This window comes from Anas platyrhynchos, chromosome 27, assembly GCF_047663525.1.
Source record: "Anas platyrhynchos isolate ZD024472 breed Pekin duck chromosome 27, IASCAAS_PekinDuck_T2T, whole genome shotgun sequence".
Classification (NCBI taxonomy): Eukaryota; Metazoa; Chordata; class Aves; order Anseriformes; family Anatidae; genus Anas; species Anas platyrhynchos.
In genome coordinates this window covers 5,307,080-5,332,555 of record NC_092613.1, presented here as the reverse complement: position 1 = coordinate 5,332,555, position 25,476 = coordinate 5,307,080, and the positions used below count along the sequence as shown (strand labels likewise).

At 58.6% G+C, this 25,476-nt stretch overlaps 1 protein-coding gene across 1 annotated transcript in view; it reads right to left on the bottom strand.

Annotated features, from left to right (window-relative positions):
* LRRN2 (leucine rich repeat neuronal 2) overlaps window positions 1-14,801 on the bottom strand; it is a 30,658-nt gene extending 15,857 nt beyond the window's left edge. The window contains exon 1 of the mRNA XM_027444697.3: window positions 14,457-14,801. The gene's annotated coding sequence lies outside the window, so the exon portion shown is untranslated. The remainder of the gene's footprint in view (window positions 1-14,456) is intronic.
* Between the last annotated feature and the right edge of the window lie 10,675 nt (window positions 14,802-25,476).

The window sequence follows — 25,476 nt, the reverse complement described above, 5'->3', positions numbered from 1 at the left end:
CAGAGTCCATATGGCTGGGGAGAAACCGACCTCATCCTGCCTCCAGGAGCAAAGCTTTGCTGAAACACAGCCCCAGCCTGAATTTCTCCTTCCAGATCCAGCACACAGCCAGGCTGCAGAGGGATGGGGGCAACCTGGCGGGGCAGGGCTGGCAGGCTAATTGATGCAGGGGTCGCGCAGCCCTGTCCTTCCCCTCGAAGGGCTTTTAAACCCTCGGAATTTCGAGATAATTAGGCATCTACATGTTTTGTGAAAATAGCCAGCTGGGAGAGGCTTCGGCAAGCATTTATCCCCCTACCAGGAGCTGAAGATGTTGACAGAGCAGCCCAGCCTGACCGCAGCGTGCTCCTCCGGGGCTGCTGCAGCTGCTCGGCATCAATTGGCACATCCACGGGGCTGCAATCGTTCCCACACCCATGGCACAGCATCACGGCCCCATTGTGCTCGGGCTGCTCCCAGGACAGGGGCTGCAGCAAGGGGCAATGAGTGGGGAGACCCTTGCAAAGGAGCTGAACCCTTGGGATGGGAGGGAAAGGTGCTGCTGCGTCCCCTCGCTTTTTCCTCCAGGTGCTCCAGCAGCGCCTCGCTGCTCAGGGAGCCTTCCCTCCCCTGCAGGGTTGGGGGGCTTGGAAATGCAGCCCCCCAGGGCCAGAGGCAGCTGAGCACGGGGCAGGGCTGTGGGGGTGTTTCCAGCAAGCAGGAGCAGGGCTGGGGGCGCATCCCCAGGGTGGGCGCATCTCTACCAGAACCCCTCTGCGCATACATGGCTGGGAAATTCGTGGGGCCTGAGATCAACTCATCACCATTGTTGGAACTGGTAAAATATTTTTTTTCCAAAAAAAAACACAGAAAATCCCCCTCGCCTGACTGACTCCGGAGGTATTCATCCATTCGAGTCCTGGAAGCCCAGAGAGGGGCTGTTTTGGGAGGAACTTTCAGGTGGGCCATACGGGTCCAAAAGGATGGTAAAACAAATAAACGTGGTACTGGATGTAGGCGTGTGTGTGCATCCGTACTCATGGTAAGAGAAGAGAGAAATTCAAAAGCAATTTTCAAGGAAAAAAACAGCTTGGGATCAACACTCCAAGCTCTTCCAGTGCCCTCCTGTGGGGCAGGGAGGAGAGGGACGAGCTCCCCCTTACACCACCCAGGCGTTGGGGCCAGGCTCCCCCACAGCTGCACGTGCAGATTTACAGCCCCAGGCTCTCACAAATGGAACCACCATGGGGAAACGCTCCCCAAATTTCACAGGACGGGCTCACCGCTCACCCACAGCCGCTCTGCCACCAAGATCCTCCCACCAGCTGTGAAATCTCTGCAACGAGCCCCTCAAGGCTGGGAGTTAATGAGCTCCGAGCCCGACTTGCACATCTCCAACTTCTCAGCACAGCGCCACCGCCCAGCACCTGCCCAATTAAGCTCACGGCTCCTGGGTGGCTCTGACGGGGTCCTCCTGGCCCTGATGAGCCCCTGTCGTTAGCTAATTACTGCTCACAGCAGTGCTGTCACCTCTCCCCAAGCTGCCACGCGTCAGCTCGGTGACAGCAGGAGCTGTGCTGGTGACCCCGAGATGCGCAACGCCGATTTGGTCCAATTTGGGGCATTTTGTGACCCTCTGTGGCTGAGCAGAGCTGCGCTGCTCCAGCTGGGGGCACGTTTATGGGAACAATGGGGTCGGATGCCAGGGTCTGAGGGTTTGAGGGGGCAGCCTGTGGGTTGCAGACCCTGCAGTGGGTGCAGACAGAGTGGGATGCGCGGTGCCGGGGATGCAGGAGGGAGAGGCAGGGATGGTGGTGTCAGGGATACGGCCGGCTTTGGGCCTTCCAGGAGAGATTTTAATTGTTTTTGGCTTCGGACAAGCCGGGCTTTGACCTCAATTATGCAAGCAGCTAACTGAAAAAGACTGAGCCCAAGGTGTCTGCGAGGCACCGTGCTTCTAACCCCAGGCGAGGGCAGTGGAGCGCGCTGGGGGCAGCATCGCCACTGGCTGTTCCCGAAAGAGCCTGAAGAAATGGGAAAACATAAATCTGGTGGCAGGAGAGGCAGGGTCACCAGGCCACCGCACGGAGCTGACAGCTTGGCGAGGGTGCTCGTGGTTTAGGTCCCAGCATGATGCTGCCAGCAGGAGGCTGAAAGCAGGACAGGATTTCACATGAACCAGCCTGGAGAGACACCGCATGCTCACCCCAAGTTCCTTGCCACCCCTCCACCCCAAACTGGAGATGGTGTTTTTCCCTGAGACATTCGGTTATGTAGCTAGCTCTTAATCTTCATCTCACTAACACGTTGCTGCTGTGGGTTTTAACAGGGGAAGGCTCCGGGGCTGCAGCACGCCGCAGGGGAGCCAAATCCCAGCATTGGGCTCGAGGGCACACTGAGCCTCGACCTCTCAGCCTTTGGATGAGCTCTGAAACCAGCTTTCTGTTCATCCAGAGGGCACAGAAAGTCTGTTTTCCCTTTAAAACAAAGCCACTAAAATTGATGCTCAGGCCGTATTCAGGTGATTCCTGCTTGCAGGCAGCTCCTTCCCCCTGCAGCCTCAGCTGGTGCTATTAAAGATCTGCCCCCAGAAGAGGCTCGGCCCACATTAGGACAAAGCAGCCCTCTCCTTGGTGCTTGTATTAAAATTTGCAGCCTCTGGGGGTTGGGAGTGGGGCAAACCGTGTGTGGCAGAGCTGCTGCCAGCTCGGGAACACTTTGCTCTCGCTTTGCCCTGCGCTGATCAGAAGATGCACGGAAGATGCAGAGCAGGAGGGGGCCGGGTTTGTGGGAGCTGAGCGCTGCGCCACGCAGACAGACACAGCTCCAAGGCTGCTGCAGCCTGGAGACAATTCGGGTGCCTGCTTTGCACTGAGGATAGAGGCGAGGGAAGCACGGCTGCGTGCACAGGGCTGCAGAAAGTAGCGGGGGAGTTTTGCAAAGTTGACCAAACTCGGTGAGATTTCTCATCCCGACCCCACCGGGCAGCACGCGACTTCCAGCCGAGGCTACGTCACCGGCTCACTTGGTATTCGAGACCCAGCCACCTCCTTCTTCAATCTAAATTAAGTATTAAAGTGAAAGGCAATTCTGGGAGACGCCGAATTCATTAGGAAGCATGGCTAGATCTGAAAGGTGCTGCGGATGATAACACGGCGGGGAGGGGGGGCCCAGACAGAGATGTACAAGCAGCAGTGAGTTAGAATCAGAAGGGGGAAAAATCAGAGCGTTATTTCAAATGAAGATTAAACGACAGCCCCCCGCTTCAAAGGGCAAGCAGGAGAGGCTAACAGGCTGTGACAAAGCAGAACGCACGGACACAGGCAGCCAATTCCCTTTAAATAAAACTTTTATTGGCCATGATGTCTGAAAACATGCAGCACACAATAAAAATTAATGTTTTCCCCTGCCTCCCCGGCACTCCCCAGCCCGGGAGGGCCTCGGATGCTGAGCCCCCCTCGCCGTGTCCCCGCTGCGGTGGGGGGAGCGGTGGGGCCGTGGGAGGGGGAGCGAGACGGAATCACTTAGCCTTCATTAGGCCAAATTAAAATCAGAACTGAGATGACAATTACAATTTGTGACCGGCTAATTGTTCGCCTCAGAAGCTGATCATTGCGCAGATTGGGGAAATTAATTGTTGGCGATCCCAGGTGGGCCGGCGGCGAACCCTGCCGAAGACGCGGTGCCGCTGCGGGCGCTGCTGCCTGCTCACCAGCCAGGAGCCACATCCTGCCCTGGCGGGGGTCTCAAAGCAGGCTGTGGACCCCCAGGGGGCTGCAGACCCCCAGATCCTTCCCTGTATTCTGACAGCAGCTGCAGGATCGCTCACCCCTGGTTTCAACGCACGGTGCGGAGCGGAGCACCCATGGGACCTGCCACGGCAGGAGCACCCAAGCACCCGCTGTCCTTGCCCCACTGGGAGCACCCGAGCGCCCACTGTCACCCAGGTGGCAAAGGGTGACACCAGATGTCCCACAGATGTCCCTTCCAGTCCCTTTTTTTGCTGGGACTGGGAGCGTTGCAGCCGGGGCCGAGCGCCGTGTCAGCCCAGCTCCCATCCACCGAGCCCACCCCTCCAGAGCACCCCGCTCACATTTATTTTCTCTCTTCTTTATCCCCGGGGTGCTCGGGTGCAGGGCGCTGCGAACGCTCGGGTATAATTATAGCTCCGATGGGGCTGCCAGAGAGGGGGAAGGTGCCAGATTTCAGCGGAAATGGAGACCTCCAGCTCCTGCCTTCTCCCACCCTCGGGCTTGCTGGCAGGCTCCCCGGGCACCACGCTGCCTGCGTGGGCGCCGGCTCCCCGCCGAGCTCGGGCTGGCATCGACCCCACAGCCTGGGGGGGCACGGGTTGGGCACGGAGAGAGGGTTCTCCCACCGGCAAGCCCCCCCTGCAATCTGCAGCGGGGTCCTTTGCAACCTGCTGCAGGCACCAGGCTGGCGGAGGGGCCGCTTTTCCCTCTCCTCCTCCTTCTCCCTCTCCTCTTCCTTCTCCTTCTCCTCTCTTGCAATGCTTACAGCATCCCTCACAGACCGCAGCTCCTCTCTCCTTAGCAATAGGGTCCCAGCCCAGCCCGGGGGGGCCTTTTCCCCACGTAGATCTGAGGCTCAAGCAGCTCCCGGAGCCCCGGCAACCTGGGGGGAGCCGGCGGCACGGAGCGGGGAGCGCTGCGGCAGCGGCTGCCAGCGCCTGCCAGCAGCCGGGCACGGGGATGCACTAGCTCCTGGGGCTGTACGCGCCTGTTGAGCTGCGACAACACGACAGCAAGAGCAGCTCATAAGACACGCGAGTGTGTGTGGTGGTTTTACAGTGTGTGCTTGTGCCTTGCAGCGGTGTGCGCGCCGGAGAGGCAGGTGCACGCCAGGAAATGAAGACGGACGTTTCCGCGACACGTTTCCCTCTGTTGTAAGCCACAGATACAGGAGACCCCGCAGATTGTTAGGGTTGGAGGAAACAAGGGCAGCCCGCCGGGAGGAACGGGCTCGTTAACAATTTGGGACAAGGTTTTCAAAAGGGCTCGTCTCCCGTGAGCCCGGCTGAGTGATGCAGACAGCTCGGAAGCCCTGGACGCTGAGTCTTTGTGAAAAATCAAGCCAGTTCCGCACAGGAGCTGGGAGTGGAGAGGGATGCTTACATCTCTTCCATTTATTTCTGCATCCCTCTAATCAAATAAACAAGCAGCATGCCTAGAGCTGCAGCATGCAGGGAAAGGCTGCCCGAGCCTTCTCTCCAAAGACGTTGAAGTCCCAAGAAATGCCCATCGCTCCGTGGTGCTCCTGGCTGCTCAGATACCCGGGGTCCCCAACACACCAGGCACCTGCAAAGAGGTTTTGCCCCCATCCAGCGGGCTTCTTGTCCCTAAAACCAGGAGGCAACTGCCCAGGGTGACCCTGTCCTGGGGAGCAGGGCTGCAGATGCTGCCCGTGCTGCACCAGCATCAGAAGGAAGAGGAGGAGCACGGAGAGTGGGGCTGGCATATTTGCAGAGCACCCCACCCCATAAACCTCCCCCCGTCCTACCTGCACCACGCCCTAGGGCAGCATCCTGCAGAGAGGGGATGCTCGGGGCAATGTCGAAGGCTTTTGAGATTTGCTCCCCGCATGGCACGCAGCAAACCGGTGGGGAAGCAAATCAAAAATTTGGGCTCTGATGGGGACAGAGAGGAGAGCTATCTCCTGGGGAGAACACGTCCATGTCTTTGTGTTGGCCAAAAAATGATAGGTCCTGGAATAAGGTGTCACCTCCCAGTTAAAGCACTGGGGGAGCAGCTCTCGGCAGCTGGGGCGCTGGGGCCAAGCGCTGCCCCCTGCCTCATCTCCCACCCTGGGCTTGCTCTGGGCAGAAATGCTCTCCCTGTGGGGTTTTGATGCTGGTCCCTTCAGAGGGATGAAGCGAGGCTCTTTAAACTTTCTTCAGGAGGGATGGGCGGGTGGGGAGGAACAGGTTATTAAACAAAGCTGGGAAAAAAAAAAAGAAATAAAGAATTCCTGAGCGTAATTAAAATCTAAACCGTGATGGGATGTCTGCTGTTATTTCTCTAGAGAAGCCTGTTGTTGGAAACAATATTTCTTCAGCTAAGCAGCATCGCTGCGGGCAGGGAGTGCTGAGAGCAGGGGCAGGGACGGGAGGCCGGGGACCTGGCTCTGTCCCCGTGGTGCCAGGACCAAGGCTCGCAGGGCTAGCAGAGCCCCCAGCAGCATGGGATCCCCGGGACACTCGTTTTTGGGGGCTCCCAGCCTCCTCCCAGTGCTGGATGTGCAATGGGGCTGCTCAAACCCCCAGACAAGAGGTGGTCGTGGATGCACGGCGAGCAGCATCACGGCCCTATAAGCACTTGGGCATCGCAGCCAACACTCAGCTGCCCCCTGCGAGCTTGCCCCTCGTCGTTTCCATCTTATTTGTGCCTCTGCTGGTGGATTAAACTGCTCATGCAGGAGGGAAGGGAGCCTGGAGGTCCCCAAGGAGCAGCCCCAAGGGCTTGTAGGGGCACAGATGGGGTTTAATGCCCACAAGTAGGCTGCCCTATGGGTAGCTGGCCACCCGTGGGGTCACACCAGACCTGCAGTGTGGGGCCAGAGCAGCTGGGGCTGGAGCCCAGCCCTGCTCCGCTCGGTTTTCAGCAGGAGCAAGGTCAGGATGGCAACGTGACTGCTTGTAAGTGCCGTGAAATCAGGGTAATTTCTAATTACGGGGAAGTCTCTCCCTGGTACCAAGCTGGCACCTCCTGGCCCCCGTGGCCGTGGAGCTGTGGGAACGCTGGGGATCTGCAGCAGCTCCTGGGGACCCCAGGACCCCACAGAGTGGCCCTGGAGGTGCCCTAAGGACACGAGGCCCCCCCCAGCCCACCTTCGGCAGGAGGGCAGAGGCTCCCCTGGGAGAAAGCAAAGCAAGAGCTGAGCTGGGCTGGGGGGGCGTGAGGTGGGACGTGAGGCTGCTCCCAGCCCTGCCAGCAGCTTTGTGCCCAGCCTCTGCTCGCCCCCCGGCTCCAGCACACAGCACAGGCAGCGGCACCCCTCCAGGGAAGGGAGCTGTGCAGGGCTGTGGCTCTGAGGAATTATGGAGAAGAGTTTGGAGCCCTCCTCTCACCTGCCAAAAAAAACACCTGAAAGCCCTGCATTGATCTCAGGACCCAGGTACGGGTTCAGCTGCCGCAAATCGGCCCCAGGTGAGGGCAAGAAGGCTTCCCGAATCTCTAAAAAAGCCTCCGAACATTTGTCAAAGCAAATGCTGGTGTTTCTTCTCCCTTCCCACCCCAACAAACTGCTCCGAGATGGTCACGAGCAGCCGGGAAGTGCCTGAGCCACCCCCACGGACCCAGGTGTTGCTTCAAACAGGGATGAAAAAAAAAGAGAGCGTCGATTTTTTCTCTCTGTGTTGAGTTTCACCAAGGAAAACCCCATAAGTCCTGCTGGCACGGATGGAAATCCTAAACAGGAGTGACACCCCAGAGCCCCAACAAACCCCGTTTGCACAGGGCCCCTCTTGTTCCCTGCTTTCTGCTGCCTCTGGCTCCTGCAAGAGCCGCTCGTCTCCGAGCCCCACGTGGCCGTACCCTCCTGGCCTCCTCTCAGCCTCCCCAGGGATAAAGGCAGCTGGGATTTGGCCCCTGCCCTGTACAAATGTGGGGAGGGGGCTCCTGTCCTTGCTGCTCCCCACAGAGCTGTGCCCAAGTGGGGCGGCACCGGGGCAGCTCCCCCAGCCCGACCCCGGCTGCGGCACCGCACGGGATGCGCCCGCTCTTCGGGGCCAGAGGGGAGGGAAGTCAACCTCCGACAGCCGAAAAAAAAAAGCTGTAGATTACTGCAAATGCCAATAAGTCATTAGGAATCCCAAGAAAAATGTGTGGTTGCCATAGCAACTGCCATGCAAGGCGTTCGGGGGGTGCTTCGCCCCTTCTGAGGGCACAGAGCAGCGCGGGGTGGGGTGGAGGCAAAGCCCCGCACGGTGCTGAGAAGCCATGGGAAGGGTTTGGGGAGGTGGTGGCGTCCTTCTGGGATTTGGGGGTGCCTGGGGAGCCACCAGCAGAGACCCCAGGGACACTGCCCAAAGGATGGGGACCCCTGAGTCCCCCACGAACCACAGGACTCGTTCTGCTACCGGAGGGGATGGAGGAGGGAAGAGCACGGGGATCCGGGGAGCATCCCAGTGATTCCCTCCCTCGTGCCCCCATGCTGACTGCAAAGACCCCGATTTCCAGGGCTGCCCCGCATCCCCATGCCTGGTCTGGAGCTGGGGGACCCCAGGGACAGGCCGTGCCCCGGTGGTGATGCTCTCCCACCCCTTGCAGAGCTGCTGGACCATTCCTCCAGCCTGGCACAGCCCGGTGCCCAGCGGTGCCCAGCCTCCCACACTGCTCCTTTCCCATTGCTCATTTTGACAAACGCTTTAGGAAAACAAATTCCCCATTCTGCTTCTCCCCCCTTTGTCTTTCCTGCACCCTCCCTCACCCCACAGCATCCCACCGGGTGCCCAGAACCACCCCTGTCCCCCTGGGTGCCGCTGGTGTGCCAAGCCCCGCTCCTGTCCCCGTCACGCCACACGTGCTGTGACAGCAAGCTGTCACCCAGCACCACCAGGCTCTCTGCCATCGCCACGCCGAGCGATTGAGCTGAAGTGTTGGCTGTTGGCAGAGCAGGGGAAGTTGCTGCTCTCATCATCCTCCCTGGGAAATGCAGCCCTCGGTGGCCCCACGCTGGGTCCCCCCCACGCCGGCGGCGTGCTGCAGCTGCACATGGCTGGCGGAAATGTCACCCACTTTGTCTTTAATTCACAAACACCGCCTCCCCCTTGGGATATGGCTTTTTTTTCTTTTTCTTTTTTTTTTTTTTTCTTTCCCCTTTTGGTTTATTCACAGGCTCAGATCTCTTCCGAGCGCGCACTGGTGGCTCATCGCCTCTTCGTCATCCCTGCCTGCTGCGGAGGTGGGGGAGCCGCACCGGGGGGCAACCCTGGGGCAGCCGGGGGATTTTAGGGGGATCCTGGCTGAAGCAGGAGGGGGCTGAGGGGCTGCTCAGCCCCCAGGAGAGCATGGTGACCCCCTGCTGGCACCCCTCTGCAGGTGGTGCAAAGGGGGGACTCAGCCCGGAGAGGCAGGAGCTGCTTGCAGCCTCTCCTTTGCCTCCGGCTGCAAACTTCTCCCCGCTCCCCACTGGGGTTTTTAAAACTCATTTAGCTCCCTAATTCCATTATTTACAGGCTCTGCTTGAGGAGGCTGCCTGCACCAAGGACATGGGGAAAAATGAAGATGGCCCCGAGCCCTGGGCAGGGCAGCTGGAGCGGCACCAGCCCCACGCTGCGTCAGCCCCCTGTGGGGCGGGAGAGGGACACGGCTCCGTGGGGAGCAGCAGAGCCCCCCCGTGATGCTGAGCATCCCCCCTCCTTTTTCCTTTCCATGCACACCAGCAATTTTCCTGGAGGAAAACGGCTCTGTCTGCACGCTGCTCCTGCTCTCCATCTCCATTCAGCACCCATAAAAATGGAAAATGGAGCAAAATGCGATGCCAGGCACCTCTGCAGCTCGGTGCGAGCTGAGCAAGCAGCACCACGGAGCCCCTGGGCTCCCCCCGGCCCCCCCTGGCCCCCCGTGCTGCAGAGCTGCAGTGGTCGCGCTGCCGCCAGCCCTGAGCAGAGATTTGGGCACGACAAGCGATGGCTCTCGGATGTAAACAGCCCCGCTCGTGTGGCTTCCGTGAAAACCCGAGCACAGCAGCGAGAACGCAGCGTGGCCAAGACGCGGAGGGCTCGGCAAAAAAAAATGGGAACCAACAAAATGCTAAAAAAGCCCTAAAGATATCTGGAGAGTGGCTGGTTCTGCTTAACAGCTTGATGGAGAGGCAAGAAGAGGGGAATTCAGCAGGACACGGGGGCAGGCAGCTCGGTGGGACAGCCCTCACATCCCACAGCATCCCGATGGAGCCAGCCCCGCTCGTCAGCCCTTCAAATGCTCGGATCCTGCACGGCGATGCAGCCACGCCGCACAAACCCAGCCCTTCCAGAGCCCGGCTGCCCAGCCTGGAGCAGCGGCAGCACGTAGGAGGAAGGAAAAGTGACTCAGAAATAGGAGCCGGTGAAAATTTTCCATGTCTCTAAAAGCATTTGGCTGAAAAACGCAGCTTCGGAGCGACTGCAGCGATTTGCAAATCGGGATCAGACGCTGCAAAGCTGCCCCGAGCACCGTGTCTGAAGGCCGAGCGGACTTCTGAAGTCAAGTCAGCGGCTTTGATTAGGCATTTCCAAACTACGTTTTGAACAACTGAACCATTGAATTAAATTTAATTATCATGCTATGAAAGAGTGACGGACACCTAATTAAAATGCTCATTCCAGCATGCAACGAAGCGGCTCATTTTTTTGTAACGTTTCGCCACGAGAAAAACAAACAAAGCAGCAAACAACCATTTCTTGTTCTATTTTCAGGTGACCAGATGTTAGCTTTTTTTCCCCCCAGTTTTTCCAGTCTGTTGCTTTCTGGCCACGCGGGCCAGCTGGGATGCAGGGAGAGGAGGCTTCCCGTGTTTTCTTCCCCCAAAACCAGAGGTGGAGTTAGCTCCTGTCTGCCTTGGGGAAAGGCTGGTTGAAATGCAAAACCCCCTTTCCGCTGATTACAAACTCCTGGCTGATGAAGGCTTTTAAATTCAAAGCGAGCATTAGGAAGTCTGGAAGAGGCACAGCGGCTTCGTGCAAAGCAATTTTCCCAGCTTGAACCCAAAAACGGGCCCAGCTCCGTTTTGGTCACCAGGACGGACAAAGGCGGGCAGGCTCCGACCTCCCACGCCAGGTTTGGGCCCAGAGTGGATGTTTTACGGCTGGTTATAAACACCACAAAATATGGTTTTCTAATAGAGCCTGGGATAGGCTTTGAAATCCGACGGGTGGCTCTGGAGCCTGGAGGGGTCAGGAGATATCAGAGCGTTTATAAGCTGCTGGAGGGGGAGGCCGGCATTAATTCTGAGTGGAGCTGGTGAATAATTTATCACAAGTAATTTATTGACTAAGTTTGTCTCCTTTGCCTGTCTGGGTGAAAAGCGCCCCGGTGCAGAGAGCCAGCGCAAGACTTAGGCACCACTTAAGTCCCAATTAAGCCCTTTGTGAATTGTCTGGGAACGGCTCCCAATTTTCCCATATTTATTTGTTATTCAGAATTGCACGCCAAGCAGAGCCGACACATAATTCCTGCTCTGCCTCGTGTTTGCAAACAGCTCGCGGGGAGCCCTCGCCGTGAGGACGTGAGCCATGGCGGGGGGCACGGGGGGCACCTGGGGCCCACCCCTCCCCACCTGGGGCAGGGGCACTGGTGGGATCCCCCCTTCCCACACCGAGGGACCCCATGCCCACCCCAACCAGGCAGTAAATGGGGACGGGTCTGGGGGCTGCCACCCCCTGCCAAGCCCCCGCTGCTCCCAGGGCGATTTCTGGCACTTTCTGCCTTCCTAAACCCACCCCTTGGAACAGCCTTGTACAAGCCCACTTTGAATATATTTATCACAAAATCTCTGCCATCAACCACTGCCAAACCTGCGCATTTATTTCACTGCTTGTGTGCTGGCTGCTGTCCTGGAATGGGGTCGGTCCAGAATGAGGGGAAGGGACTGGAAGGGACACGCTTGGGGACATGTGGAAGAGCCCCATGGGATGCAGGGGGTGGCCAGGGCATGGCCAGGGGTTACCCGGAAAGGCTCTGCTTGCAAAGCTGAGTGCATCATCAAACGAAGCCTAAACTCAACCCCAAACCCAAAAAGGCCATCTCCCTTCTTAAGAGCAAGTTCTGAACTCATCTAATTTTAACGTTTTTCCATTCCTGATGCATTCCCAGCAAGCAGGAGGCAGCACTCCCGCTGCAATCCTCCTCCTCGGGGCTCTGGCGGCCAGGGCTGGGCTGAGAGCTGCAGCTCGCGCTGCAGAGCACAGGGGAGGGCATTTCCCCAGGAACAAGCATCCCATTTCCAGGAGGAGAACCCGAGGCTCAGGTGCTTCCCCATCGTGCTGAGCTGAGGCAGAGCAGCCACCGGGTACCTCGCACCTCGCCGCGCCTCCTGGCAAAGGGGACACAGCAGAGGGGTGGTGCTGAGCTGCATGCAAGGACCCTGCGGGGACCCTGGTCCATCCTTTCTGCCCTTTAGGAAATCTGACTTGTGCGGATGGGAATTTTGTCTTTTAGGACAAGCTCAGAAGATGCGAAAAGGCATTAGTGAGCAGGGGCAGCCCCGAAGGTGTTTTAGGAGATGCGTTCATCTGCTGGGAATAAAAAAGGGGAGAGAGCCCTGTGCTGGCCCTCCCTGCACTAGGAGAGGTGCTGATGGTGACGTCTCACCTGCACCCAGCTCGGGACCTTCCCAGCACACCCCATCCCCGAACCGAGCCAGAAATTCAGGATCCCATCCCCAAACAGCGGCGATGGCTGTGGCGAGGAGCGAGGACGAACCATCTGCTGCTGGGAGCCAGCAGGGCTCTGCAAAGCAGACGGAGCCACGGCGTGATGGAGCTGCTGATGCTCTGCTCCGTGGTGGGCACCGGTGGCTCCACGGCCCCCACCGAGGCACCGGACGATGCTACAGCCCAGCACACAGTGCTGCCACGGGGAGATTTCCCAGTCTGAAGGCCTAATGAGGTGGAGTGGGTTTTGGGGGGTCCTGCCCAACTCCCCCTGCCCCAAAGGGATTTTGCGTGCCTTGCAATGGGTGTTGCCGCAGCTCAGCCCCAGCTGCTGGTGCTGAGCTCCTTGGTTTACCCTGCAGGAGTTAAAAAAGATCCCACCGTGCTGAAGGGGTTTAAAACGGCCAAGGAGCAGGGACTTGTCACAGGATTTGGCCCTGTCCTGTTCTGCATGGCCATTTATGCCAGAACCCAGAGGGTGCCAAGCCCCCGCTGCCCATAGGGGACCCGGTGCAGCAGCACCCGGCTCTGCACCAGGGAAAGGGGCTCAGGGGTGCTGGGAAGAGCTGTGTGCACTGCAAAGGGGCTGAACCACAGGGACCAGGGTCCTCTGCCAGGCCAGGAGCTGGTGACGGTGTCCTGTGTCCCAGACCTGACCACCAGTGACCGATGGGCACCCATGGTGGGGGCAGGCAGCTCGCCAAACTTGCACTGACCCCGCAGCTACATGGGGCCGGGGCTTTTATGGGCAGAAACAAGAGAAGCAACGTTCTCTTTCCAGCCTTGCCACGAGCTTCGCCTGCATGCAGGCTGCAGGAGCAGGGCTGCTCAGCCCCAAAACCACAGCAGGGGCTGGGTCCTGGCTCAGCAGCGGGGCAGGATGAGACGGGCAGGCTCAGAGCGCAGCCACGGGGCTGACCACGGCACAGGGGTCCCGGCACGCAGCCCTGACCCCCACCGCTCCCCGCAGAGCAGAGAGCAGCAGGGGCTGCAGGAAGGGTTAGGAAGGGTCGAGGTAAACATGAAAGCAGCAGAGGGATCACTAAAATGGCACCGTAGGCTTCTCCCGTGTGGCCGAGCTGGCAGAGCAGCCCCAAGCCCTCTCAGCTCCCCCAGAGGCCATCCCCGTGGCTCGGGGGCTGGATGCCCCCCCCCAAGCCAGCACCCTCTTCCCCTGGGGCAGGGGGCTGCAGCCCCCGGGATGTGGCCAGCAGCTGATCCCCTGCTCTCCTGCCCCACCAGCAGCAGAGAGGCGATGGGTAGCAGTTCCTTCTGCTCGGTCCACGGCTGTGCCCCCTCAGCCCCGAGCCCCCTCCCCGCCCATCGGACACAGACCCGGTGCCTGGGGTCACAGCAGCTGCCCCCCAGGTTTGTTTTCCCATCAGTTTTTGCCTCTCTGCCCCTTGGCAAGCTGCCCTGCCCCTCGGGTGGGTTGTGCCGGGCACAAGGAGGGGGCAAAAGTGGGTTGGGAAGGAGGGGGGAGACCAAAGGACGAGGCCGGTTCATTTGGTCCAGCTTTTTCTCTGCACCTAAATTCGCTCCTTTAAGGTTTGCCACCGGGCTTGGGTGCAGAGGGGTTAATGCGTTGGAAGCGCTGCTCCTGGCTGGCTCGCATCCTGCCAGCATCCCTCGCAGGGCTGCATTTCGGTCTGAGCGGCACCAGCACAGCCCCACCGCATCGCCGCGGGGCTCAGCAATCACCCCGCATCCCCTTCGGGTGAGGATCAACCCCATCCCAGGGGAGTTTCCAAGGCAGGACGGGGAATCCAGCTCCTGCCTTCAGTGCTGGGGGAAATCTCCTTTCCCCAGCCCTCCTGATGTGCCCCTTGTCCCCCCTCCTGACCAGGCGCCCGCGAGGCAGAGATGCTACAAACATTCCCTATTTTCACCCGCTTTTCCTTCTTTTATTTTTAAATGCACCATTCACCATCCGTGGCAAAAATTAAAGAGAAAGCAAAGCTCTGGAAGGAAGGGGGAAAAAAAAAAACAAAACACAACAAATAGCAAATCAGCCAGCGCTGGGTGCCAAAACCCCCATCACAGGAGCCCCCCCAGATCCATGACCACCCAAAACCACCAGTAACGGGGCCGGAGCCCCACTTACCCTTGGGCTCTCCTCCTGTCCCCCAGCGCCGTGCGCATCCGTCTGCCTGCTCCCCGCCGCGGCCGCGCGCTCATCTGGCTCCCGCGAGCCCCCGCCAGCAGACAAAGGGCTGGGGTCTCGCTGGACCCTTCGAAGCGGGGTCCTTGTCCTCGTCCCGTGGGGACGGGGCCCAGGGCCAGCAGGACACCCCCTGCCACGCTCGCCCTCAGCTCCCTGCCTGGAGGCAGCGGGGAGAAGAAGCCATCCTCCCCTCGCACGGCTCTGCTGCGGCCGCACGCACACCGCTCCCCGCTGCTGCCTCCTCCTCCTCCTCCTCCTTCTCCCTTCTTCTCCCCTCCCTTTCTCCGTCCTCCTCCTCCTCCTCCTCCTCACTCCAGCCTTGTCTCCACGGCGTGCCACCCACCTGAGCCAGCTCCTGCCAGCCCCACGCTTAACTCCTGCAGCTCTGGCAGGCACCGCGCCACCGGCCGCCACCCGCGGGCACCGTGGGGACGTGGGGACAGCCCCCCTGGCACCCCCAGGGTGATGGTCACCAGGACCCACGACATGGGGTCACTGTGGGGGGTTTCTCCCACAGAACTGCCTGGCGATGTGCTAGAAGGACGGTGAGGGGGGAGGACTTGTGGCCCCAAACCCCCCTGTACCCAAAAGGTTTTTTTTTCCCCTTCTGGAGCCATTTGGCTGCTCACCTTGACCCCGTCCCCAGGGTGCCCACGGTGACACCGCAGATGCCCCGTGGGTTTTGTGGCAGAGGAATAAGGCCCTAGGGGAAGAATGGCAGATTTACCAATCCCCAAGCACTCCTATAGGGCAGGACTGCAACCACACCAAGCTTTCCCCTTCTTTAACCCACTTTAACCCAGTCCTAATTTTGACAGAATTGCAAAATCAAATTTTTGGTGGTAAACAACTGCAGGATCCTGATGGCCAGGTCCGAGAGACTGACTGCAGGCAGCCAGGGAGAACCGGGGTCCTGCAGAGCCAGGCACAGACGTGTGCTCCAACCCAGGGATGGGAACCCCCTCGGTGCCGAGACAACCCCAGCTTCTGTTTGCTTGCCAGCAGTTGCTCCCCCCAAAATGCTTTTCCCAGCTGATGTCAGAGCCCTGCAGATGCCACGTGCCCCCAGGGTGACGGTGGCCGTTCGATCTCCATCTCGTGTGTACATTAATTTGCCTTCGGTGGTGGGCTGGACCGCGGGGACGGAGAACAGCCGCGCGCACACGCGCCAGCGCCGGCGAGGGAGAAGAGGCGAGATCGGAGTGACCTGATTTAATTGGCAGGACTTCAATCCCATCAACCGCCTGCCCATGTGCCCAAACCAAATGGGTGATGTTCTGGCATGTTGGCCCCCGTTCAGCAAAGCATTTAAGCAGATAGTTAATGGGAGCACACGCTTAATGTTAGCCGCACTTACACGCTTCGCGGCACGGGCCGAGAGTCCAAGCTGCAATGTCCCCTCACGGCCTTTTAAATAACGAGGGGTGAGACAGGAGGCCGAATCCAAACACGGGGGCAGGCAGGGCCGTGCCTCTTGATTCTGCAAAAACCCCGTAAGCACCCTATGAAGCACTCCAGGTGTTTGTGTCTCTTCTAGCAGCGGGGGCAGAGCCCCTCTCCTTGCCCACGCCACGTGCCCCTCGGTGCTCAGGGACCCACGGGGCCCCCACTGCAGGCACATCTGCCCGTGCCAGCCCATTGTAAAAGGTCCAGCGCTGCATCCTCACGAGCATAGGATGTAGATGGGTTTCTGTGAGCAGGAAGGAAGAGCTTACCCTGCCCTTTCTGTGGTGCAGGAGGTGCCCCAAGGTCACGCCGTGCTCCTGCAGGGAGCAGCTGACCTCTCCGAGGGCTCTCCAGGCGCAGGCACTCACTCGGTACTTGTTGCTGGCTCTTGACCCGTCTGCCCCAGGGCTTAATCTCCTGGCTCAGCCACGTGGCGCTGCCGGAGAGGCTGGCTTCAGCTGCAGGGAGAGGGAGACATTTGCTGCCCTGTCCCCGTGGCACTGAGTGGCTGCTCCTGCGCTCAGCGGGGTCTCTCCGCAGCACCCTGAGGTCCCCAGGGACAGCAGAGGCTGGTCTCAGGGCACCCTGTGCCCCAAAACTTGGACCTGGGGGAGGTCAGGCAGCAGCAGCTCCCCCCCAGCAGCATCGATCAGAGCAGCCGATGCTGCAGAGCCCTTGCTCGGGGCTGGACCGACGAGCAAATGCCATAGAAACAGCTGAACCCAAATGAACCGCGCAGGGCTTTAATCCAAGGCTGTGTGGAAGCCTGCACAGCACCGTGAGGCTCAGGTCATTTAATCACCTCTCCTCACAACTCAGGGGGGGTCCAAGGGCTGCCTGGCCTTAGCAGTAATTGAGTTTCTCCTCCTCTGCTGCAGATTCCCTGCACAGCCCCGGGCAGGTCACTTAATCACGCCCCCCCCTTCCCATTTGCGGGATGGGGACACCAATGTCACCTCGCTCCTGGTGCCATGGGGCACTCACTGCCTCACACAGGGTGGAGATGCTGACCCACCGTGGCAGCGTGCCCTGTACGCTTTGGGTGCAGGAAAAGCGTTTTTAGGACTAGGTTTCCAGGTAAGCTGCCTGCACTGCCAGCAAGGCGAGGAGATGGAAGCAGGCGCCTGCCCTGCTCCAGACGCAGCCGGGGAGGGAGAAGCAGCCCCGGGTGGCCTCGAGCCCTCCCTGTCTAACACCTTGCTGGTAAACACACTCCTCCCGTGCGCCTGCTGCGGCTGATGACTAATGCGTGTCACTCTCGAGATGCTATCTTCAGGCGGATGAGTACAGCCTGATCCAGGTTTTAATTGTGTGGGATTTTCGCCGAGATGGCACTCATTTATTGTCTCTGCTGCTTCAGCAGTTCTCCTGCGCTTGAAGTCACCTGGAACACGTTCCCCCGGTGCAAGGGGTTAAAACTGTTCGTGCTGGAGGAGCAGCCTGCAGTCTTGATGATGTTTTTCAAAGCCTGGAGCCGGTTACACGTGCGGGGTTGTAAGGAGCCGCGCGTCCCCTCCTTATCCCTTAAGACACAACGTTAGCTCCTCGGGGAGGAGCACGAAGGCGATCTTACAGAGCAGCAGCGGATTTGGAGGGCTAAGCTTGAGCAAGCCATCCTCAAGCACGCCTTAGCAGCAACAGATCTGGAAAAGAGAGGACGCCGCTGCCTCTGCCTCCCCTCCCGATCAGCTCGGGCTTGCCAAGCCTCATCCACGGAGGATGATCCTCGCAAAGGCTCTGTGCAGGTGCTCAGCATGGCTCATTGCCGAGGGATCCGGGGCTCGAAGCACAGAATAATGTTTACCCACACCTCCTTCCATCCCAGCAAAGGGTAACGGTGACCCCAAAACCCCACGAAACCATTGCACCAGGCACATTGCACCTGCCCGTGGCCCTTTTTTCCAGAGCCAAAGGACCTCCACCCCTTCCCTCCTGCATCTCCCCTGTGCAGAATAAACCAAATCACCTCCAGCAGCAGGGTGAGTTACAGCAGGGCTGTCGGTGGTGCAGGACAGAGCCGTAACTCACGCAGGCTCCACTGCTCCTGAGTTACAGCATCGCTGGTGCCCGCGGCAGGGCAGCTGAACGTCACCCTCGGCACCCGGGGTGCTCCTGTGAGGGTCCAGCTGCCCTCCTTCCCTTGGCAGCAGTGCCAGGAAAACCAGCTGGGTAAAACACAAAGGGTTATCAGCAAATCCCCACTTCCAGGCACTATCAAAATGTTATTGTTATATTCATATTTTTTGCACATTTTTATTCTGTCTTCCAGCACTCTTTTGGGGGATAATTTCCAAATCCCTCAAGACCAGCCGAGGCACGGCGAGGCTAAGGGCCGGGTCGATAAGGACTGAGCATCCACCTCGGAGCCCCCATTGATTTCAGTTTCAAAAAACATTTGGAGCTCTGGGTCTACAGAGCCCAGCCAAGGTCACGGCAGAAGTCTGCAACGGCGAAGGGAATTCAGCTTGGGACTCCTTCCCGAGTCAGAGGTGAGCATCCCAAACCACGGGGCTCTCCTTCTCCCTGCCCCCAGCAGCTCATTTGTAGCTGATTAAAGGGTTCCCAGGCCCAGCACCACCTCCAGGGATGAATCCCAAGCCCCATCTGGCCGTGCAGCAGCAGGCAGGGATGCGCCGTGCCCAGCCAGCAGCGCGGGGACCCCGCTCACACCATTTGGAACCAAAGCCACGGCCCCAATGTGCCACCTCTGGGCTCTTGCTGTGCTGCCACGGCTCCTGGCAGGGAGGCGAGCTGGATGGGGAGGGGAAATGTTCTCGTGGTTACTTTATTTCTCTGCTTTGGGGCTGGTTTACAGCTGCTATTAAAGCTGCCGATAAATCAGGGGCGCTGCTATAAAACGCAGGAACAACCGGAGTTAGAGCCCAGAGGAGAGCAGCTCCCTCTGCCAGCCCCAGGAGCGCAGGAGGAGCAGCTCGGTTTATCTTCCCCCCCCCTCCCAGCCGTCTTTATTGCTGCCCTGGGAAGCGAGTTACGGGGGTGAAGCGAACCTGATGGAGTCCCCCGTTATATGAACACGCTGGCAAGGCGTGCTGAATGATGTGACCGTCTTTTACGGAACGAGCTTTGCATTGCAGAAATTTTATATCACCCTCTCTTCCTCTCCTCCTTGCTGTCTTCGCCCTCACCCGCCCTCAAATTTACAGGCAGGAGATTGGTCCGGGGGGAAATAAACTTCCTAAAGAGCACAGCGTTTGCTGATAAAGAAAGGGGAAAAAAAAAACAAAACGTGAAGAAAATGATTATGATGCCTCATGTGTTATGCGCTGCTTTAAGAGTCAAATTTGTTTCTTTTACTGCCAGACAAAGATGTAATTAAAAGGCTGCAGCGTCAGCCAGTTGCAGGGGAACTTGTTGCATTTGTTAGCGCTGACTATTAACACCTTTTGTGTCTGGGTCTTCCAGCCTCCGAGGACCAGTTAGCTCTTCCACCGACTCCTTGCAGACACATGCGAGGCAGCAGGGATGCGCCTGGGCGAAAGGCACTGCCTGGGCTTCGGCACTGCCTTCCCTCCTGCCTTCTGGGCTGAAAAATTGGCTGGGTGGTTGCATTTTGCTTTCTCCAGATCGCACAAGGGTATCAAGTGGGGTTCCGTGATGCAACCCCCTCGGGGAGCTGCAGGGACATCAGCCCACGGGGTGCCAAACCCCACGCAGGCTGTAGACGAGCTGAGCACAAGGGGTGAGAAATGCACACGGGCACCCCGGGCACCTGCTGGGACCCCCTGCCCCAGGTGCGTGTTGATGCTGTGCCACTCAAGGAGAATCAGCACGAGCAGCGAGCGGTGTTTGCTGGCATATTTGTGTTTGTCAGCGTTTCCATGACGATGCGAGCCACATTTTCTCCCTTGTGCCTGCAGGCACACACACAGCTCACACGCGTGCACACGCAGCCGGGCAGCGCGCACGAGGATGTGCTCACCTACGTGCACGTACGCCCCGCTCACACCTGCATGCACAGAGCTTCCTCCCTTTGCCTCCCGTTTCCATTCGAAGGCAGGTTTCCAGGCCTGCAGGCTCTGCTTGCTTCTCCCAAGCAGCAATAACAAACAGGCTGCTCTCAGCACCCGCCCCGACGGCGGAACACGGATCGGAATAAAACCGCAGAGCCGAGAGCTGCGGTTACGAGGTGTTGCTTTTATTTGTCTCTCTGGTGAGCACAGGCGCTCTCTGCTGCTGTTTTGCTGCTGAACACGGGGGCTGTGACCGTCCCAGGTCACCAGAGAATGGCTCAAAATTATAAAAAAAAAATAATCCTTTTTTTCCCCAGTGCAGGTTCCAGCAAAGGAATGTATTTTTGGGGGGTGGTTCTGTCCGATGTTGGCAGCCAGGATTGCAGCCCTATGGGATCAGGCGGTGCACAGTGGGACTTGGACATTTAAATCCTGGGATTTGCTGCCATAAGAGCTATGGGGGGAGAGTGCAGCGGGGCAGCCCAGTGCATCCAGGGGCTTGATATGGATTCAAGTCTCCTGCGCATCAGGCTCCTTGGGTACCGTCACCACTCCATCTGGGTTGGGCAGCCCGGCTCTCGCTTTGCTCTGCAGCTCAGCCCCGAGCAGAATGGGACCAGGCTTCCTCCTCGCTTTGCTGGGCACCATGTGCCTGGAGCAGCCTGGCACCAGCATCCCCAGCTGGTTCCCAGCCCCCCCGAGCCCCCCAGCCAGCTCCTGCAGGGCTTCGTGCCGGGGGTGGCCGGGAGCCCCACGCAGGATTTGTCCCCCCCCTGCCCCTCCTGGTCTGCAGCAGAGCCGCGAGCCACGCACGGGGCTTGTTTCCCTTCTTATTTTTTTAATTGGAATCTCTGCTGAATCTGCTAATTAAGTTCTTTGCCTGCAACTAATATTGTGCTGCTAATTCCTCCCCGGAACGATTCCTCCAGCAGTCGCAGAGGTTATGTTCACTGGCATCCTTCCACGGCTCCTCTAGAAAAAAAGAAGAGCCCTTTCCGATCACCGCGGATGATTCATCTGCCAGCAGGGCGAGGGAGAAATGGGCAGGTGGGAGCCCTGCCTGCCCCGGTGCTGAGCCCTCGCAGGATGGGGCCACCTTCTCCTGCCACCACGAGCAGCCAAAAGCCACCCAATTTGTCCCCCAAGCCCAGTGCAGCAGACAGCACAGACCCCTTTCCCCCAGCTTGAGGACTGCAGCCGTGCATGTGGGGACCCAAAGCAAAGTTTAAGCCTCATCTGCTTTGTGACTATGCACTGAATCCCTGTTGGGGAGGCAGGATTTGGCCCCCGGGCCCCCGTCATCGCGGTGCAGCTGGGGCTCGGCTCCCCGCGCCCGCTCTCTTCCCCGAGGCACCGGGCTGTGATCCGATCCAAAAGGCTGCTTGCTCAAACGCAGCATGAAAATTCAAGAGCCCTTTGATATTTTTCCTCTCTCCCTGTTTCTTCTGCTTTCTATTTTTATAAATAATACCTGGGCTCGCACTGAACAGAATACCAAGCGTGCAATTAAATCCCCGAGTGCCGGCGCTGCCTTTGAGGAGGGCTTGGAGCTGGCTGTTCCTGGGGGCTGCGATGCTTTGGCAAAGCCACGACCGGAGCCCTCGGGGGGACCTGACCACGTTTTGGTACCTCCAGAGCTTGAGCACAGCCCCCGACAGCCTCGCTGGAGACAGGATTGGACCCACGCTCCACCTCCGAGCTGCATCCTGGCTCCCCCCGGGACCAGGGCTCCCCCCGATCTCTTTGATCTCAAGTGCCATTACCGCAGGCTGTGCGGCGTGGGAGCAGCAGCTCTCCCTGCCTGTCGTGCTCTGGCTTAACGCCGCCTTGCTGGAAGGCAAAACCCATCAGAACCAACCGGAGCGAGCAGGGAGAATAATGCACGTCCTGCATGGACAAAGAAGGGGGGGGGGAGAGAAATGCAGCCTCCCTTTTTGGTGCTGTAAAACGTACCGAGGCTGCTTTGACGTGTCTGAAGGTGCTGATATCTGCCCGCATCGAGCTGAATGAGCCTTTTGCCCCTGCTCTCCTCCCAGCTCCTGGCAGTGGAGGCAGCTGGAAGGAGCACGGGGCGCTGGTGGTGGTCTCGGGTACCTCAGAGCCACCCCAGGGTGCCCCAGTGCCATCAGGGCAGGCAGGGCAGGGGGCACAGAGCCCGGTGTGACCCAGGACAGTGGCGTGTGATGGTGAAGGGGGTGGCACTGCAGCCCTGCGAAGCGGCTGGGGGAGATGCTACCTGCTGGGTCCCCAGCCAAAGGCGCGCTCGCAGGCAGCTCAGGAGGAGGAGGGCTGCGGGGTTGCCATGGCAATCGAGCATCTACAAATTCACTGATTATTTATCGTGGGTTTTGTTTTGGTTGAGTGAAAGCAGGTCCTGCTCCCAGGCAAAGGGCTGGCTGTCGGTGGGCTGCGGGCACAAACAGTGCTCGGGGGAGCCCAGCCCATCGCCCAGTAAGGCAGGGTGCATCACGGAAAGGAAGGCACAAACCCAAGGACAGGTCTGTAAATCACCTGCTCAGCCCCCAGAAGGAGGCCTTTATCAACGGGAAGAGCTCACAAGCATGGACACTAACAAAAAGATTGAGTTTTGGTAGTTTTGTTTGCTGTTTGTCTGCTCAGATACCGTGCAGCACCAAACCTCCCACGGCTCTGCAAATATCGGGCACCACGAGGCCACACCGTTAAATTTGGCACATGCAATGCAGGTGGGAGCTTCTTTAATTAGCTGCCTAATTTTGTTGTCTGGATAGACTTGGATCGGGCCCTAGATTTGCCTATGGGGGCTGAATTGCTGCCGGATGGCTGTCTGCAAGGAACGCCTTCCAAAGCAATTCCCAAGATTTGAGGGAGGTGATGGAGTAATGCTCGGATTTATGGCATTTCCTGACGCCTTCCCTGCTCCCTTGCTGGGGCACTGGGGCACCCCACAGCCCCGGAGCTGTACCCAGCTGCACGTGCCCAGCTCCCAGGCTTGGAGAAAGTAGAGACGCCTGATGGGGAGCCTGAGCTATTTCCAGATGCCTCTCTGCAAATCTTCCATCGCCCGAGCTACAGAAAACAAGGGGACCGCGGGGAGGTTTGTAGCTGCTTGGAGCTGGGAACGTCTCCACGAGGTGTAGAGCAGGACAAATGGCACATGGAGCGGGGAGGGTCCCTGAGTGTTTAGCAGCCTCTGTACCCTGCTGCCAGCTCCCAGCCTGCTCCCCTTTAGAGGAGACGTCTCAGTAATTGCTCCTAAATCTAATAACCGATTCTTTTTGATGCCTTCAGTGTCACCGTTATGTAAATCCCCCCCGTGACGACGCTGTATATTTTATGGATGGTGTGTTTGCCGATGTTCCTGCATGTGTGTGCAGCTAAAGAAATGCCTTTGATTGCTGGATTAAAAAAAAAAAATAAATAATAAAAAATCACAAGAAACGTAAGGACAATACAAGCAAAGAAAAACTCAAGGAAATCAGGAGCCTGCGGTTAGATTGATTTGATTTGATCTTGCCAATAGAGGTCAGTATGAAGTATTAAGGCTCCTGAAAGTGTACAAAGAGAGCCCATTACTCAAGGAGCAGACGGACTATTTTCGGGACACGAGAGGAAATGACGGGAAGGAGCGAGCAGGGCGAGGTGGCAGAGCCCGGGGTGCGCAGCAGGAGCTGTCGTTCTCCCACCTGGCAATGTCCTGGGCACAAACTCCGGGCTGGGCAGGGCAGGATGCTGAGCAGGGCTCTGCTCCCCACAGCTCCCCACCTCCTGCAAGGCTCCCCAGCCCCTCACCAGCCCCAGAGCACCCGGGGAAAAGAGGGAGAGGGGAGCTGGGGGTTGGATGTGGCCGGCTACTGGGAAAAGAGGAGAGGAGACTGGATGCAACCCCCTTCTGCTTCATCTCCAAAGGGCTTTGCAACCCTTCTGCTATCTCTTTGAGCAGCTTTTTGCTTTCCTGGGTATTCTTGCTCCAGATGGGGACCTGCTTGGCTATTTCAGGCCTTGACCACCCTTCCCCTGCTCCCTGCTGGCAGCCTCTGCTCGAATCCAAGCAGCTGCATGGGGCGCCTGCGTGCACGAGGTGCTGGGGTGGGGGGAGGCAGCCGGAGGGGCACCTTGGTTTATTTTCCGCTGGTGCGGCTCTGACAGTGAAGCCTCTGTATAAGTGCAATGCAGAGGAATAAATTAGGCTGACACAGCTTCCCCCAGAGCAGCAACCCCGTCCCTTCTCCACGCATGCCCTGAGATGGCCAAGAAGCATCTGCAGGCTCGGGGTGAGCTCCGGAGCAGAGGGTCCCAGCTGGAGCTTCCTCTGGCACCACTACGGAGGGCACCTGGGGCACCCCTCTGGGGGCACCCACAGGTGGGGGGACGAACAGGGACCTTCCCACACTAGATACAGCCATGAGATGCTGCTGGAGGAGCCTTAGAAGAAGCACACCTTGTCCGAGAGCTGGGTCTCCCTTTTCCTTCCAGCCATGGGGTCTGTGTTTCGCACAAAGCCCAGCTCCCCAAGCCACCACGCAGCAGTGCCAGGGCTCCCCTGGGCTTAAAAGATGCAGGGGAAGCGTGGGGTCTGGCTGAACAAGTAGAAGATGGGAAGAAGCTTTAGGAAGGACGCCTTGGGAGGGAAGCGATGTTTTCCAAGAAATGCCACCCCCGTGTGGGGAGGACAATGACAAATGAGGTGAATTTGGAGGCTGCAGAGAAAATTGGCAGAGCGCTGAAGATTTGCTGCCAGGTTTGGGGGAGCTTTAAATGGCATTTAATTAGCGGCATTCAGGTGGTCACAATACTGTTGAGGCACAGTGGCAGCAACAAGACAGTACTGCGGTCCCTGGCATTTGTTAATTAAAGCCACTCCTGACAGAGACTAACGACTTTTTAATGAATCTGTTGTCTTAATGTCTTATTAAGTTTTGACTTTCCCTTTCTATCCCCTCCGAGATCCTCTGCCAATCTCCCCACGCTGGCATCCACGTGAAGGCACCGAGGCTTTGCCGGGGGGCGAGGACTGCTGCCTCCTTTCCGTGCAGGGCCAGATTCTGCCGAAGGAGCAGAGAGATGGCACGGCTCCTGCCTGCAGCCCCGGCCTCCTCCTGGAGCAGGGATGTGCAGGGATCACGGCAAAAAAATCTGGCTGAGAAGGGATGGAGCTACCACAGCCCCTGCCCAGTGAGGTGCTGCTGCCCTGCAGGGTAATGTTGGAGCAAAGGATCTTCTCCCAGCACCTGGAGTAAGAAGGAGTGCAAGCAGGGGAAGCAGAACCAAAAGAATCCTTTTTGTTGTTTTTTTTCAATGGGATAAAAAGCAGGAGATGTCCCCCTGCAATGGGTGGCTGCACTTTGGAGCTGCACCGTAAGAGCATGTGTGCGCTGCTACAGCCCTGCTGCGGGGTGCAATGGGGGTATTACATTTGGGGGGAGAGGTTGGTCTTGCTTGGGTGGTTTGGACTCATGCACAGCCTTGGATAGAGGAGCAGGGAGGACAAAAGTGGTCCCAGGGTCCCAGAGATCTGTGCTGTAGACAGGAGCCAACTCTCCTCGTTACACCAAGCCTGCTCT